An 18,198-nucleotide genomic window follows, 5' to 3' on the forward strand; every position below is an offset into this window, starting at 1 on the left:
CGGGTTTCTTAAAGGGGTTTTTTAAATTATTTTTGCGCTACGACGCATGGTTTAAGAGATACAGCCCTATAATTATTTTTTTTTAAATTTTGCGTTTTTTTTTTAAATATAAATTATGGGTTGCATAAAGGGGAACGAAAATTTTATTATTTTTGCGCTACGACGCATGGTTTAGGAGATACAGCCCTATAAAGATTTTTTTATTGTTTTTTTTCTTTTTTTCTTTTTTACATTGTGTTTTTTGTATATTACTTTGGGGTTTCATAAAGGGGAACGAAAATTTTATTATTTTTGCGCTACGACGCAAGGTTTAGGAGATACAGCCCTATAAAGATTTTTTTTTAAATTTTGCGTTTTTTTAAATATAAATTATGGGTTGCATAAAGGGGAACGTAAATTTTATTGTTTTTGCGGTACCACGCACGGTTTAGGAGATACAGCTCTATAAAGTTTTTTTTCCTGGTTTTTTTTTTTTTTTTTTAAGTATTAATTACGGGTTTCTTAAAGGGGTTTTTTTAAATTATTTTTGCGCTACGACGCATGGTTTAAGAGATACAGCCCTATAATGTTTTTTTTTTTAAATTTTGCGTTTTTTTTAAATATAAATTATGGGTTGCATAAAGGGGAACGAAAATTTTATTGTTTTTGCGCCACCACGCACGGTTTAGGAAATATTATATCTATATATATAGCTATAATAGCTCTATAAAGTTTTTTTTCCTGGTTTTTTTTAAAGTTTTAATTAAGGGTTTCTTAAAGGGGAACGAAAATTTGATTATTTTTGTGCTACGATGCACGGTTTAGGAGATGCAGCCCTATAAAGATTTTTTTTGTTGTTTTTTTTTTTTCATTGTGTTTTTTGTATATTAGTTTGGGGTTCCACAAAGGGGAACGAAAATTTGATTATTTTTGCGCTACGACGGTTTAGGAGATACAGCCCTATAAAGTTTTTTTTGTTTTTTTTCATTGTGTTTTTTGTATATTACTTTGGGGTTCCGTAAAGGTGAACGAAAATTTTATTATTTTTGCGCTACGACGCACGGTTTAGGAGATACAGCCCTAAAATGATTTTTTTTCCTCTTTTTCTTTTTTGCGTTTTTCAGTCTTAATTAGGGGTTTCTTAAAGGGGTTTTTTTAATTATTTTTGCGCTACGATGCACGGTGTAGGAGATACAGCCCTATAAAGTTTTTTTGTTATTTTTTTTCTTTTTTTTTCATTGTGTTTTTAGTATATTACTTTGGGGCTTCATAAAGGGGAACGAAATTTTTATTATTTTTGCGCTACGACGCATGGTTTAAGAGATACAGCCCTATAATGTTTTTTTTTTAAATTGCGTTTTTTTTTTAAAATATAAATTATGGGTTGCATAAAGAGGAACGAAACTTTTATTATTTTTGCGCCACCACGCACGGTTTAGGAGATATTATATCTATATATATAGCTATAATAGCTCTATAAAGTTTTTTTCCTGGTTTTTTTTTAAGTTTTAATTAAGGGTTTCTTATGGGGAACGAAAATTTGATTATTTTTGTGCTACGATGCACGGTTTAGGAGATGCAGCCCTATAAAGATTTTTTTGTTGTTTTTTTTTTTCATTGTGTTTTTTGTATATTACTTTGGGGTTCCGTATAGGGGAAAGAAAATTTTGTTATTTTTGCGCTACCACGCACGGTTTAGGAGATATATCTCTATAAAGATTTTTCCTGTTTTTTTTTGTTTTTTTTTTTTTAAGTATTAATTAAGGGTTTCTTAAAGGGGAACGAAAAATTGATTATTTTTGCGCTACGATGCACGATTTAGGAGATGCAGCCCTATAAAGATTTTTTTTTCTTTTTTTTTTCATTGTGTTTTTTGTATATTAGTTTGGGGTTCCATAAAGGGGAACGAAAATTTGATTATTTTTGCGCTACGACGGTTTAGGAGATACAGCCCTATAAAGTTTTTTTTTTGTTTGTTTTTTATTGCGTTTTTTTTTTAAATATAAATTAATGGTTACATAAACGGGACCGAAACGTTTATTTTTGCGCTACGACGCACGGTTTAGGAGATACAGCCCTATAAAGATTTTTCCTCTTTTTTTTCTTTTTTGCGTTTTTAAATCTTAATTAGGGGCTTCTTAAAGGGGAGCGAATATTTGATTATTTTTGCGCTACGATACACGATATAGGAGATACAGCTAATACAGCCCTATAAAGATTTTGTTTCTTTTTTTTCATTGTATTTTTCATGTATTACTTTTGGGTTACATAAAGGGGAACGAAAATTTTATTATTTTTGCGCTACGACGCATGGTTTAGGAGATACAGTCCTATATATTTTTTTACAATGCATGTGCTCGAAAAGTGCGTTTCCTACGGAGCCATATCGTGCGGAAAGTACTGCTTTTCCGCACTAGTGCTTTTTGTTTACAATTTTTTTTTACAGAACATATGGTGCTACTTTCTCGCACTAGTGCGGAAAAGAGCACTTACCGTGCATATGTCGAAAGTTTAAAGGGCCATATGTACTGTAAAACGTACGATACACGTGCGAATAGGTAATTCGCAACTCGTGTCGATTTAAAACACTCCTTTTAATAATTAAACTTATTTGCCATGATATGTTTTTTTATTTACTCGCACAATGCATAGTAAAACATTGTATGATACACGTGCGTAAAGATGATTTCCGCACTTGTTGCATAAATAGCAATTTTTTTTATCAAAGAATGAAAGAAAGTCACGGTATTAATAACCAAATTTTACTTTAGTGGTACCTTTTCCCTATCACTGTCACAAATGTATGTGGCGTTCACGTAAACGCGATATTTTTAAGATTTCCCTGCGCAATGTTGCCAGCTCGCTCGCAAATCAAACATGTACTTACAGTTCTTTTGCATAATGGTGACATTGTACAATATCTATGAGTTTTAAATAGGTAAAAGATAATTCGACGCATTCTTTGCTTGCTTGTTGCTTGTTGTTGTGTTGTTTGCGTAACTTCTTTGAATAAGTTGCGTTAATTTGGCGCACAGGCGAAGTAAACATGCGTTGCGTACGGCAAGGTCACGCCGCGGCCCCACCCTGCACGGCCTCCGTTGCCCATTCAGACCGCCCGCTAGCTTCGTTTGAACACAAATAATATTTTTGTAATATTTGTTTATGCAGTGGATGCAAGTGACACAAATTTATACATCTTATTTATCCCGCATTTCAAATTAATAAGATGTAAACTCTAATATCTTTAATATTCTTTTGTAACGGTGACAGCCTGTTACAACAAAATCATCAAATATCTCATGAAGCTATGCCTTAATAAGACACAAAATCATTTAATGGACCTATTTAAACGATTAAATTCGACCTAAGTAATTTTTTTTAACTCTAATTTTTTTTTGTGTCATTTAGAATATTATGACATAGTATCAGATTGCAGTGGACGTAATTGACACAAACTATGGTTTCACACTAAAAACACTATCCTAAATGCAACACAGTTACATGTTTTCTCTCGAATATTTTTTTCTCCAAAATAATTCAAAATAAAAAATAATTACCACAAAATAACAAATTACTAGAAAAGCAAATTATATATATGACACAAAACAAAATGTAAGATTTACATCTTAACAAAGTATTCATAAGCGAAAACAGAATTGACTTTAATATTTTTATAACCTAGGGGTTAAAATATAGCCAGCGGTACAGGTCTATAAATACAATGGTTCTATTTGTTACCCCTTGGATTATTAGATTACCCACTGCTGAGCTTTGTGCAGTGTGCAAGCACTTGGTTATTACCATTGATGAAACTGGACCCTCCGAATTCGGAGGTCATTTATTTTATAGACAAGTAATTCACGAAACAAAATACCAAAAACCAGTATCTCTAGACATCCGGTTAGTATTAAATATATTAATAACGGGTCACTCACGTGTTTTAAGTCGAAAACGCTCGACATGTTTGCCCGTTATTAATATATTTAATATGTCTGTGTCTCACGGAAGTTTTTTTATTAAAATCCGGTTAGTATGTGTATATATTATGTACAATTTGCTGTGAGATGCATGTCATCTGCAGCCCATATGTATGAATTTGAATTTTGAAAAGGTATCTAGGTATTAAAAAAAACCATTGAAAAACATTCAAATTTCTACTCGGTAGTTTTTAGGGTTCCGTACCCAAGTGGTAAAAGCGGATTAAGACTCCGTTGTCTGTCTGTCCGTCTGTCACCAGGCTGTATTTCATGAACCGTGATAGCTGCTAGACAGTTGAAATTTTCACAGATGATTTATTTATGTCTTTATTAATTTTTAACAAGCAGAAACGTCTGCGATCGATGCTATTAAGCTCCAGAGGCCGTGAGTTCAAGTCTCACCCAAGGCAGTAATTTTTCCACTTTTAAATTTATTCTAAGCTTATTTATGTCTGTTGCCGCTATAGCAACAAATACTAAAAACAGAATAAAATTAATAGATATATAAGTAAGATTTTTTTGTCGTTTTTTGCGTAATGGTACGGAACCCTTCGTGCGCGAGTCCGACTCGCACTTGGCCGGTTTTTTATAATTTTTTACTTTTTAGGGTTCCGTACCCAAAGGGTAAAACCGAGACCCTATTACTAAGACTAGTCTGTCCGTCTCTCCGTCAGTCCGTCTGTACCTGTCTGTCATAGCTAGTAGTAGTGTGATCGTTAGACAGTTGAAATTTTCACAGATGATGTATTTCTGTTGCCGCTATAACAACAAATACTAAAAAGTACGGAACCCTCGGTGTGCAAGTCCGACTCGCACTTGGCCGGGTTTTTTTAAATAAATATATATCTACATTATATTGTTAAAAAAAAGCGTTATTGCAAAAACGAAAAGACTCGGAAAAGTCTAGCAGCACCAAGGGTCACTCGACATCCGAACCCCTGTGTCAAATTACATTCGATAGCGTGACGGGATTTTGAACAGCGCGCCAAGCGGGACGTTTTGGAAACTCAAAATCTCATACAAAATGAGACAACGCAAATGCGTACGTCACGTCAGGCTATCTAATGAAATTTACACTATTAGGTACCGATGTCAGATCGGACAATGTAAAAACCAAGGGCCTGACACTCTTTGGTAGAGAAAGATAGTCTTATTGCGATTCCTATATTAGGGAAGAGAAAATAGTGCCATGCTTTGTCCTCATCACCGACCGGGTGGCATCATAGGTAGGAGGCGATGGCGAAATACCGAAATTTATAAGAGTGAAAGAGAAAAAATCCTATGCTGCCCAAATTTTATATGAATATTCTTTCTCTTACCCCCGGTCGCTCGGTAGCGCGTCTATAACTACTTGTATATATACTATGTCTATGGTAAAAACGCTCTACACGATTTATTTCTGAATAGACATATCTACTGGACGGAGGGTGCATCACTTGCTCTTAAGGGGTGCAAACAACCCTTGGCACTTCCTATTTCGAAATTTTTTGTCCGAATTTGAACGCTATTTCTTAGCGAATGGTTTTGGAATCACTCCATTAATGAGATTGGTGATACTATTGTCTACGACAGCCATTCTCAAAGTGTGCTCCGCGGACCCTTAGGGCTTCGCAAAGCCCGATATCTGGTCTACAATGACGAACGATAGTTATATTTCGCGAACGATATTTATCATCTTCCTCGCGTTGTCCCGGCATTTTGCCACGGGTCATGGGAGGCTGGGGTCCGCTTGGCAACTAATCCCAGGAATTGGCGTAGGCACAGGTAGGTAGTGGCGAACGATATTTATGATTTAGTTAAATTATGTTATATCCCTTTTTTAAGGTTCCGTACCCAAAGGGTAAAAACGGGACCCTATTACTAAGACTCCGCTGTCCGTCTGTCCGTCCGTCTGTCCAAATATGTCTGTCGAAATTTAATATGTGTTCAAACCGCGAAAGTTTTAAAGTTTTAAATGGAATAATAGATATCTCAATAAATGTTAGTGGTTTGAAAAAAGTGCCAAATAAAATATAATTATGCAAAATTAAAGAGGTTGAAAAAATGGCACATATAGACGCTAAAATACCTTTGTATACCTATATTAGAACGTATTGATTTTATAAAAATAAGCATTAGAAGAATTTTGAGAGCTGTTTTTCTGGACCTACATCTACAGTGGCGCCAACTGGTGAACACAAAAACGGTAGCCCTCATTCAGACCAGTAACGCGTTTATGATTACGCCATTAAGCCGTAGATTTACCGTCTCCGGCGGTAAATTTCAGAGGTTTGCAATTTTTTTTTAATACGAGAGTATAAAAATTGCATTGAGGGTTGAGGGTGTGGAGAAATGGTTTACTTTACACACAAATACCACGTCCCCGGCCATTTCTCGACGATTGGATATGGAACAATTGGGGGGCACCGGGCACCCTCGAGGGGCTTATAAGATGCATTACTATGTTGATCCCTCTAATGCTATATGGCGGGCCGTTAATCGAAATTTGGAAATGTGCAAGTCATTAATCCATGGCTATTGAAATGAGAATGGGGAAAGCAACTGTCAATTTGATTGTTTTTAAAATACCGCAGACGTTATAGATGGTATAGAAAGGATGTCAATCTCTTATGGCAGAATTGTTGCAAAAGTGACCGCTTTCAGCTTTAAATAATAGTTCCTAATCTCTCCGGTGGCGCTAGTTACATGGGACATGAGTATAACATGAACCATATAAGGCAACAAATAACCCGACCAAGTTACGTAGGTTGTTTTTGGTAGTATTTCGGTGTATGGTGGCGCCGCCTAATTACTGTTTTTTGATGGACATTTTTCATACATAGAGCTTTGGCTCCTTTATATAGTCTCCATGGCAGACATATTTGATCTGGTTTCTTAAATGTATTTATATAAATTTGATTTCACGAGCACTGAAAATTTAGATTCCACTTTCTTAATAGCCCTATTACATTATATGCTGCTTCTACGGGCGTCCCAAGACAGCATCCGCTCGGCGTACCCACCCCTTGCGCTTCATTAAATTCTTGTAAAGCCCAAATACATGGTGAGATTAATCTGACGAAAATCGTAACGATCGGTCGCTTCGAAAATGCCAGTCAATTGAGTCAATACACGGAGCAATTGGTCGTTACGATCGAGAGATGCAGCGCTCATACGCGAAGCAAATGGTCGTTACGATCGATGACGATGAGCGATCGAGGGATGCAGCGCGTGAGGCGCCTGCGTCAAGAATGAGACAAAAAGCAAATCGTTGGTCGCAAAAAGCCATACAATGTCGGTTCATCGTTACGATATTCGTGATTGCACGGGTTTTTGTTGCGATTTCCAAAATCGTCTTCGATTAAGTAAATCGTTAACGATATTAACATTATCTGTTTTTTTCCCAATAAAGAAAATAAAATCAATCCGTCGTTTCGATCAGTCTATAACGACGGATTGTACAGATGAATCGTACCACGAGTGAACCCCTTAGGGACACTGCGTGTACCCGAAAGAAACCTTAATGCTTAAAAAATACATTTTGACCCCAAACTGTATGAATGCATAGTTTAAAATTGCATTGCATACTGGCCATTACGGGGTCAAGGGAATCCTGACCAAGATGGGGCACGCTGACAACACCAATGTCGTATGTGTGGCGAAGAAGAAGAGACAATAGAGCACCTTATGTGTGAATGTCACGCCCTCGCCAGACAAAGAATGAAGGACTTTGGAACAGGCTATCTGGAACCAAAGGAATTCAAAACGCTACCCATAAGGTCCATCATCCGGCATATGGAGATGGTGGGGAAAGCTCTTAACCTTTTGACCGCCAAAGACGGTAAATCACGTCGTCGACATTTTGTGCCACTCACGCCGCCGACGTCATTTGCCGTCCAAACTTAATTTATCAAAGACTCTTTAATAAATAACTATATTTCTTTGTTTGTATTTGCATTATTTTATTTTGCCCTTCTACTTTATTGTACAACTTTACTACAATTCAACTATGAATAGAAGGTTAAAAAAAACAACATTATGTTATAATACGACTTGCCCAGTAAATAGCATAGCTAGCCACGCCAAAAACGGCACTTGACGTCGCCTAGTGATGTGACCGAGTCATGGAGGAATAATATTATTATATGAAAGTAACAATCTCCTAATAGAAATCGTTTCGCGCAGTTCCGACAAACACGCTAGCGCCATCAATAATAGATATGGCTTAATCCCATACATTTTGTAATAGGAGTTGTTTTTGCTAAAATAACTCTGCTATTTGTGCTGTTACGGTACTTGTTTTCGTGCTTAATTTAAACAACTTGGTTTGAAAGACGGTACTGACCTTTTGTGATAATGTAACCCCTTATGCATTTATTTTATTGTAACGATACTGCAGTTTGCTAATTAGTAGGTAATAATAATCGACAACGGGTTTGCACATCTCTGAGTAACGCGCGCTTATCAGTGTTCCGTGCGCCCATGACGGCACTTCACGTCCGATGCCTGACGTCACCACCAAGTAGTGATGTGGCATTATTGAGAGATTTGAGTGGAAGTTACAAGTACATTTTGATATTTAAATACGTTATTTAAAGGTTTTTAGTAGAGCTAAAAGCCAGAATTATCTAATATTATATTGTAAAACACCTGTGTAGTGGTTCTTCTAATCTAAGTATGTCAAAAACGAAATCAGTGAAAATATCGATATCCTGTTTTGTAATCACTATTGTTCTCTAAGGTTTTATTTTGCTTCATTGCGGTGTCACGTCGAGTTACGTCAATGCTTGGCGTTCAAAAGGTTAAGTAGCGGACGGATCTTTCCTAGGGGGTAACTGCACAAAAGATCCCTATGGGTCGAAGTGTAACCGCAAGGGCCCCCGAAATTATAAGATAAGATAAGATTAGTTTAAAATTGAGCCTTCGTTTGTAATCAGTCGAGTAAACATGAATAGCGAAAGGTGAATGAACTTGAATGAATCATTTCAGTAAACGAATAGGAGGCACCTATTTAACCGATGTCAATTATGAACAACTGTTATATATACTTATTATATATTATGTATTGCTTTTGTTTTAGGTACCTACAATCTATGGACGGTATAGAAAGGATGCCAATCTCTTATAGCAGAATTGTTGCAAAAGTGACCGCTTTCAGCTTTAAATAATAGTTCCTAATCTCTCCGGTGGCGCTAGTTAGGTTCTGGGACATGAGTATAACATGAACCATATAAGGCAACAAATAACCCGACCAAATTACGTAGGTTGTTTTTGGTAGTTTTTCGGTGTATGGTGGCGCCGCCTAATTACTGTTTTTTGATGGACACTTTTCATACATAGAGATTTGGCTCCTTTATATAGTCTCCATGCTACAATCTGGCAAAAAAGAGTAGAAATTAAAAAGTGGCAACACTGTAGTGTCGTCCCGTTTTTCTTAGATTGATTTGAAAGGGACGAGGGACGACACTACAGTGTTGCCACTTTTTAATTTCTACTCTTTTTTGCCAGACTGTTTTAAGTATAATTTAAAAAAATATGTAAAATGTAACAGTAATTATTTACATAACAATATTATTACAGCATTTCGCACTATGTAATTTAATCTAAATATGTATAATGTATCTATAAAAATGTTTTACTTATTGCTCCATCACTATTATTCATAGGTTAGTAATAGTGATGTGCTAAAATCGATGATTACCGTAAAATATGATTTTGGTTTTGGTATCCCCGTCAAATTCCTATTATTTCTTAGCTGCGTAGTAGGTTTTAAATTATCTACTCGTAATTGAATTAACTGGAAACAAAATCCTGTAAAACACAATTCTAAACATTAACAACGTTACCGTCTTCGTTAAAACTGACCAAATCAAATTTACCGATCAAATCAACCTTTCGTTACCTTGCTCTATCGAATTATGTTCAAAGTTTGTATTAAATTATTTCGATCCTCTTATTAGACGCCCACTGAGGATTCGACAGCGTCTCCGCGCCCACATGACCACCTTTAGTAATTATAAGCCAAAGGTCGTAATTCATGTGCATTTCAAAATTATGAATGCACGCGCTCGCTTGCTCTAAAGCGCAGCTACATGCGTGCGAGCGTGACGCAAAGATACTAAATTCGGTTTTGAATACGGCCCTTTCGTCAAAGGTCACTGCAACTGCAATCTGACTTTCACAAGGAGCGAGTCCCGCGCCTACTCGACGCGATATGAGAGCAGCAGCAAGCAAGTTTATAGGCCATGCCGCGGAGAGAGCGCCCCCCGCGCCCCGCCGGCGGCGACCGGTTCAGTCTGCCCCTAACCGTGGAAGTGAGTGCATGTCGCTTTGTGACAAATCCCCGCGCGCCCCGTTACGTACGTTCGCGACATCAGGATTTAAAGTGAAGCCTAGTGTAGTGCTTGTGAATGGATGTAGTGTTGTGCAGCGGTGTGTTTGTGACAGTTCAGTGAGTGTTGTGTGTTATATGACCATAATAGGATTGTTCGAAACAGGTGAGCTAACCGCTAAGTCCCCAAGTTTCATGTGCTTGTATGATAAGGAGTGTAGTTATGTATGGGATAAATATTAAATGATGCCATTAAACGCCAGGCGTGCCCTCAGGACCCAACTCAGACGCAACTTGGAATTCATAATGACTCGCACAGGCTCGACCAAGTATCAAGTTTTTTTTTAGTTTGCCGGTTTAGCTCAATAGGACTTGGTAATAGGTATATTAGGGACTTCTCCCCGTAGTATAAATGACCGTATAGTAGATCTCTAGCCCCCTCTGTTCCTAAATTGCTATGATACTTGCGTACCTATCGTACCTATCGCATTCGTTAAAAATTACTTCGGGAAGTTATTATTTTTTTATAGACATGCTCTAAACGAATGTATTGTTTCTATGTAAGCATATAGTGTAATGTGTTTGGAGGAAGGGGAATTTGGAGGAGGCCTTCACCTGTGAATAATAATAAAAAAATCTTATACAAAAACATGTAAGATTCAAGAAATAATAAAAGCTTTTTTTATATAGTGTAACTAGTGTATGGTGTAATAGAAATAAAAAGCTTTTTTAATTTTATTATAGTGTAATGTGTAGTAGGTACCTAAATGAAACACCTGTTATAGTCCTTGAATTCTTAATGTGCCCTGTAAGCTATAGGTTCAGAATCTTCTGTTCATAATTCACAAGTAAAAATAATAATGACAGGTCCGTCAGTTAAACTAACTTACACATATTGCCATAACAATTCTGCGAACTTAATGACCTTTTTCATCACAATGGACATCGACTACCTAAAAAAAAAACGAATTCATTCATTCATTTGTCGTCAAAAATTTGTTGCAGCACTTGTAGCGCAACACTATATAAAATAAAATTACTTTTTGCAGCTTTTCGATTACTATCGATTGAATCACAGCACTATTTTAGAAAATGAAGCACCGGAAAGAAATTGACATTATTCTTTTTTTTATGACATTTAGCATCAAATAACAATGAATGATAACATTACATCACTCGCATAAACATAAGAACTGTCATTACACTCGTAAGCAAAGTTAAAATTAAATATCAGTCAATAAAGGCCTCTAATACATAGTACAGTACAGACTAACATATTATGAGATATTATTACAAAAATTGACTAAGCCCCACATTAATTTGTGGGCAACGATATATATTATATAAATATGTACATACTTAATACATAGAAAACACCAAGACTCAGGAACAAATATCGATACACTAATACAATTTTTTTATAGGAAAGTAATTATTATAATCTTAAAAATTAAAAAACCGGCCAAGTGCGAGTCGGACTCGCGCACGAAGTGTTTCGTACCATTACGCAAAAAAACGGCAAAAAATCACGTTTGTTGTATGGGAGCCCTACTCAAATATTTATTTTATTCTGTTTTTAGTATCTGTTGTTATAGCGGCAACTGAAATACATCATCTGTGAAAATTTCAACTGTCTAGCTATCACGGTTCATGAGATACAGCCTGGTGACAGACAGACAGCGGAAACGAATTCATTCATTCATTTTCCGTCAAAAATTTGTTGTAGCACTTGTAGCGCAACACTATAAAATAAAACAACTTTTTGCAGTTTTTCGGTTACTATCGATTGAATCACAGCACTATTTTAGAAAATGAAGCACCGGCAAGAAATTGTCAGACAGACAGCGGAGTCTTAGTAGTAGGGTCCCGTTTTTAACTATTTGTATATTCTATGTCTATGGTTCTATGGTCCTTTGGGTCTTCTTCCTCGGTCCCTCATTGCTGAGGATCGCGACCATGTATGCTCCGTCTCCATAGTGTGCGGTCATAAGCGACATGAGTCACGCACTGCATGTTTCCGCCAACCACCCTCTTCACACCATCAGACCATCTCGTGGGTGCTTTTCCTCGCCCGCGCTTGCCATCCATTTGACCCAAGATAATCTGCCTTTCTAGGTCATGCTTCTTAGACCGCATGATACCCTTACCCGTACCCTTTGAAATGGTTCTTTGGGTACGGAACCCTAAGAACCATTTCAAAGTGTGAAGTGCCCCTGTACCGACCTTGCCCTCAGCATAGTTAATGCCCGGTGCTACATCGATCCGGAACGCGAAAACAAGCTCGTGTAGTGTCGATTTTAGGGCTCCCGTTACTTACCCTGTTTATGGTCTGTTTTTATATCATTTGAAATGACAGTTCAAGAGATCGCTTAAAGGGCTATAAAATGTGGTATTTTCCATAAAAAGGGACCTTATTGTCGATGGCGCTTACGCCATTATTAACGATGCTCCGATATAAATACAATGACGCGCGGCGCTGTGCGGCGTAAGCGCCATCGACAATAAGGTCCCTTTTCATAGAAAATGCCCCAAATTATCCAGGCCATAAAATTAAAAGGAAAATAGAATTAGACATTGTTGGTAGGATTGTTTTTTTTTTTTAAACATCCTGAAGGGCAAGAGGAAAAGACGCAGAGGAAGGACCAGGCTCACATATTTCAGCCAAAAAAAAGATTTTTTGTCGTGTCGTACGAGGGAGTTAAAAGGCTGGCCTAGCAAAGAGAAGTGGAAATTTCTAGGATTTTTAGGGTCCGTACTCAAAGGGTAAAAACGGGACCCTATTACTAAGACTCCGCTGCCTGTCTGTCTGTCTGTCCGTCGGTCACCAGGCTGTATCTCATGAACCGTAATAGCTAGAGAGTTGAAATTTTCACAGATGACGTGTTTCTGTTGCCGCTATAACAACAAATACTAAAAACAGAATAAGATATATATTTAAGTGGGGCTCCCATACAACAAACGTGATTTTTTTGCCGTTTTTCGCGTAATGGTACGGAACCCTTCGTGCGCGAGTCCGACTCCGGCAAGCCGTCGCGATTTAACTATACTCTCGTTTGCAATATTATTACGCCCCGATTTACACACAATGTTTTTCATCACACTTGCGATACAAAAATGAAGTATAAAGAAAAAAAAACTGTTAATTATAATACTAGAAACTTCATAACTCACTAGAGAAAACGCTTTTTCTATAGTTTCCGTAAAGCCTGCGTGCAATTCCACATTTACTGAGCGAGTGTAATGAAAATTATATAAACAACCTATAGTCGCCCAGGGTAGGTTTATATTTCAAATGTTTACGTCCTTAGGGTACCTAAGACCCTAAAACAAAAAAGTACTTAGTCAATTCGCATATAGAGATAAGTTCGCTTTTGTTGTATTTAATTAACTGTTTAATTGTGTTTCAGGTTTTTTTTCTGTGTACAAAAAGCATATTATTCCATACATACATTTTCTTCCTTAAAACTTAACTGGAAGAAACTCAAGAAACCCCAAGAATGTACAATAAAGTTATTTAACTACAAGTACGGATTAATAAAATGACACTAAATCCGACAAGGATACCTTTTACGATTGTAATCGCTTAAGCACATCACTATGTAGAAAAAGTGAAAACAGGCAGCACTAGTAAATGTCAGATGAAGCCAATGATTTATATCATTGAATGAAGCGTTGGTAATTGACAGTCTAAGACACTGATTTGAACTTTCACTATCACATTATTATTTATTAAATATCTTAACAGTTTTTAATGATTCACGGTTAGTTTCACTAGACTTATATTACCGTGATTATAAAGGTGAACACAGTACATACATGTTTCGAAGGCGACTTTGTCCTTGTGGTGGCTGTTAAAAAAAACAGCAATATAAAGCTTACTACACGGTCGCTTCCTTTTTAAAAACTTAGACAAAATTACAATAAAAAAATAGGCTCACAACTCCTTTAGGATCGAACTTAAACTATCGTGATATTTATAAAGGTGAACACAGTCCATACACGTTTCGAAGGCGACATTGTCCTTGTGTTGGCTGTTAAAAAAAACAGCAATATAAAGCTTACTACACGGTCGCTTCCTTTTTAAAAACTTAGAAAAAATTACAATAAAACAATAGGCTCACAACTCCTTTAGGACCGAAATTAAACTATCGTGAGGCATATTTCAAAATATTTAGATCAGTACGGTTTCACACACTATTATTTTTAATCGCTTTTGGCGACATGTTTCGGATTCGTCGGGAATCCTTTCTCAGGCACGACTGTCCGCGGCATTTGTATTCCGTGCACACCCTTCCTCCGCGTCCTTTACGATGTTGTGCAATATTTTTGTTAGTACTTTTTGGTAGGCCCAGTCATTTAACCTTTTTATTGGAGACTTAGGTGGGTCAAAATTCTTTTCGTTGTCTAGTTTTTTGTCCCCAAAAAGTGTGACGGAGTGCTTTTTGTATATGATTTTTTATTTTATTTTACTCGTGTAAAATATAATCTACAGCTAGAAAGACATGCGATAGCACTCGATTTATTTTTATTTGATAGAAGACGGAAATACAACCGTGACAGAGTGGTCAGAAACAAAACATTGAAATTAAATACAACCGTGACAGTGGTTAGAAACAAAACAACGATATTAAATACAACCGTGATAGAGTGGTCAGAAACAAAACAACGAAATTAAATACAACCGTGACAGAGTGGGCAGAAACAAAACAACGAAATTAAATACAACCGTGACAGAGTGGTCAGAAACAAAACAGCGAAATTAAATACAACCGTGACAGAGTGGTCAGAAACAAAACAACGAAATTAAATACAACCGTGACAGAGTGGTCAGAAACGAAACAACGAAATTAGGACCCAGGTACCTATTTTTAAACGACTTCAAAAAAGGAGGAGCGGTTATACAATACAATACAATACACACAATACAAATATCAAACCTCCGTGCGGTTATCAATTCGACCGTATTTTTTTATGTTCCATCCTATTGATAATTTTCTTTGAAGTCAGTTTATATTTGTTATATTGATGAGTGTTTTATTTTCGTACTTTACTTGTTTCTGAGAAAAAGATTTAAGGAATCGGGGAAAATGGTAAAAGGAGAACAATCGTAACCGTAGGTATTCTTATCAGTAAGTGATCGAGTACAGTATGGAAATTTAATGAAATGAAAGAATTTTATTTCTCTTGGGCTTTTATATACCTATATACTTTTATTTGGTTGTCGTTTTCATTTCGTCAGATTTTAAAATTTGGTGGATAGGTAGAATTCTCAATTTTGTACAATATACCTAAGCGCAAAATAAAGCGCCACGAATATAGGGAGCGTGCATAAACTGTAGGGGGCAGCATAGGAGACGTCAGATTTTTGGCGCGAGGCGTAAATGTGTAGTTTATGCTTCCAAAGTAGCCCACAAGATGGCAGCACTTGCTTCGGCGTGAAGTGTCAATGTACATTGACTCTGTCACGGCTGTATTTAAGTACATGTGATGTACATGTTTATGGTTCCGATTCAGGTCACAAGATGGCAGACCCTCCAACGCGCACGATCCCTATACATTTCAAGAGCAAAGAAACTCCTCTAGCTCTATGGTTACTAAATAAGTACTACACATCAATATAAGCCGTAGTATGCTATTTTCTGATTCAATACTACCATTCTCATCAAATATGTATGACGAGGTATACATATTTGATGTATAGATGTAGGTAACGCTATCTCTACTGAGCTCGTTCACTTACCTGTACTAACAATGGCATTATGTTAAACAAAAGCCATTATTTCTTTTATGTGAGCGCGTGGCCTTTGTGCCTGCGCGCGTGGCCAATTGTGTGTGAGCCTCAGGCACAAAGGCCACGCGCTCACACAAAAGAAATAATGGCTTTTGTTTAACAGAATGCCATTGTTAGTACAGGTAAGTGAACGAGCTCAGTAGAGATAGCGTTAACTATAACAATAGTCACGAACGGTATGAACTAAAATTCATTATGTGATTTAATATGTGGAAGTCAGAGATGATGTGCTCAATATTGTAAATAACCCAATATACGGCATAAATACCTACACTGTTCCGTGACATTCGTGACTCACATGTTATGCTTACCGAAAATGGTGATTTCAGTCGTGTGAATATTTTAAACATTACACATTCATTTTGGTTAACTATCGAAAATGCTCTGAAAGTCCTGTTTTTAGGGTTCCGTACCCAAAGGGTAAAAACGGGACCCTATTACTAAGACTCCGCTGCCCGTCTGTCTGTCACCAGGCTGTATCTCATGAACCGTGATAGCTAGATAGTTGAAATTTTCACAGATGATGTATTTCTGTTGCCGCTATAACAACAAATACTAAAAAGTACGGAATACGCAACCCTCTGTGCGCGAGTCCGACTCGCACTTGGCGGTATTTTTTCAATATTAACCTGTCAAGCTGTCAACAGTAAATCATGTTTATGAGGCGGGGAGCACCCCTAGAGTTTCAGGCCATTGGTATGTATGAACTCCAGTGTATCAATGTTTTTAAGTTTTTATCAATGTTTTTAAGTTTTTAGGTTACAGTTTATATATTTTTTGTAAATATGTCATTTAGTAAAAAAAAATCTCTTTACAGTACATATGGTGCTACTTTCTCGCACTAGTGCGGAAAGTGCACTTTTTGTGCATATGTCGAAAGTTTAAATTGCCATATGTACTGTAAAACGTTGTTCGATACACGTGCGAATAGGTAATTCGCAACTCGTGTCGATTTAAAACACTACCTGCGGTCGTGTTTTAATTTATCGCCACTCGTTTCGAATTTCCTCTTTTCCGCACTTGTATCGAAAATAACTATTTTTTTGTGTAGTGCTTACTTTTTATGTCTGTTTTTCTGTGTGGTTGGCGTGTGTCGCCACTAACTCATAGTTTTGTCAGACCCCCCAAACCAGCGCCACGGATTGCCGCGTCATTATGCTGAGTGGGGCGGGGTGGGGGGGTCCTAGCGTCCAATGTTTTACATGTCTATATGTCTCCTTTTTCCATATGTAATATGTTGTGGCGTTGAATAAATGTATTTACAGTACATATGGTGCTACTTTCTCGCACTAGTGCGTAAAGTGCACTTTTTGTTCATATGTCGAAAGTTTAAAGGGCCATATGTACTATAAAACGTTCTTTGATACACGTGCGAATAGATACTCCTTGCGGGCGGGTTTTAATTTATCGCCACTCGTTTCGAATTTCCTCTTTTCCGCACTTGTATCGAAAATAACTATTTCTTTTTTTCTTTCTTCTTTCTTTCAATGTACGAACCTGGATTCGAGCCCACTACTCTTGTTCGAATGAAAGTTGATCATCTACACCACAGTATTACCGCTGCTCGTATCTTACAAGTTCTATAACAATTCTTATTAAAACCGTTAAATTACTACATGTACAAAACTTCCAATTCAGTAACTTACTTACTGTATTCAAAAACATTCAAAATCACATAAACGCCCGACTTCGACCAAATCAATTCAAAATAATTGGGGTCGGCCTTCACAATAGCGAACAATTCTAAAAACCCAGCCCCTATTTTAAACAACGCTATTGTTTGGGTCTGTACTGAATAAACCGATCCCGAACAGCTGACTGGGTAGTGGGTATTGATATTGAAACTTTCTTGAAATAAAAATTGTTTGAGACGCCTTGTGATTTTCTGTTTACAATTCTGCAGATACAACAACGCTGTTATTTAACACGTGAATATTTCTCCCTTAGATGTGCAATTGTTTAGTTTTTTAGTTTTTAGGGTTCCGTACCCAAAGGGTAAAAACGGGACCCTATTACTAAGACTCCGCTGTCTGTCTGTCCGTCAGTCACCAGGCTGTATCTCATGAACCGTGATAGCTAAACAGTTGAAGTTTTCACAGATGATGTATTTCTGTTGCCGCTATAACAACAAATACTAAATT

At 36.9% G+C, this 18,198-nt stretch overlaps 1 protein-coding gene and 1 long non-coding RNA gene across 2 annotated transcripts in view; one reads left to right on the forward strand and one right to left on the reverse strand.

Moving 5' to 3' along the window:
• The first annotated feature begins 10,231 nt into the window (after positions 1 to 10,231).
• LOC134741322 (fat-like cadherin-related tumor suppressor homolog) overlaps positions 10,232 to 18,198 on the forward strand; it is a 183,601-nt gene continuing 175,634 nt past the window's right edge. The window contains exon 1 of the mRNA XM_063674072.1: positions 10,232 to 10,432. The gene's annotated coding sequence lies outside the window, so the exon portion shown is untranslated. The remainder of the gene's footprint in view (positions 10,433 to 18,198) is intronic.
• Positions 15,581 to 18,198, reverse strand: part of LOC134741334 (uncharacterized) — a 178,988-nt gene continuing 176,370 nt past the window's right edge. The window contains exon 3 of the long non-coding RNA XR_010127874.1: positions 15,581 to 15,694. This is a non-coding gene — a long non-coding RNA (uncharacterized LOC134741334). The remainder of the gene's footprint in view (positions 15,695 to 18,198) is intronic.

Source organism: Cydia strobilella, chromosome 5 (genome assembly GCF_947568885.1).
Source record: "Cydia strobilella chromosome 5, ilCydStro3.1, whole genome shotgun sequence".
In the NCBI taxonomy this organism is placed as follows: Eukaryota; Metazoa; Arthropoda; class Insecta; order Lepidoptera; family Tortricidae; genus Cydia; species Cydia strobilella.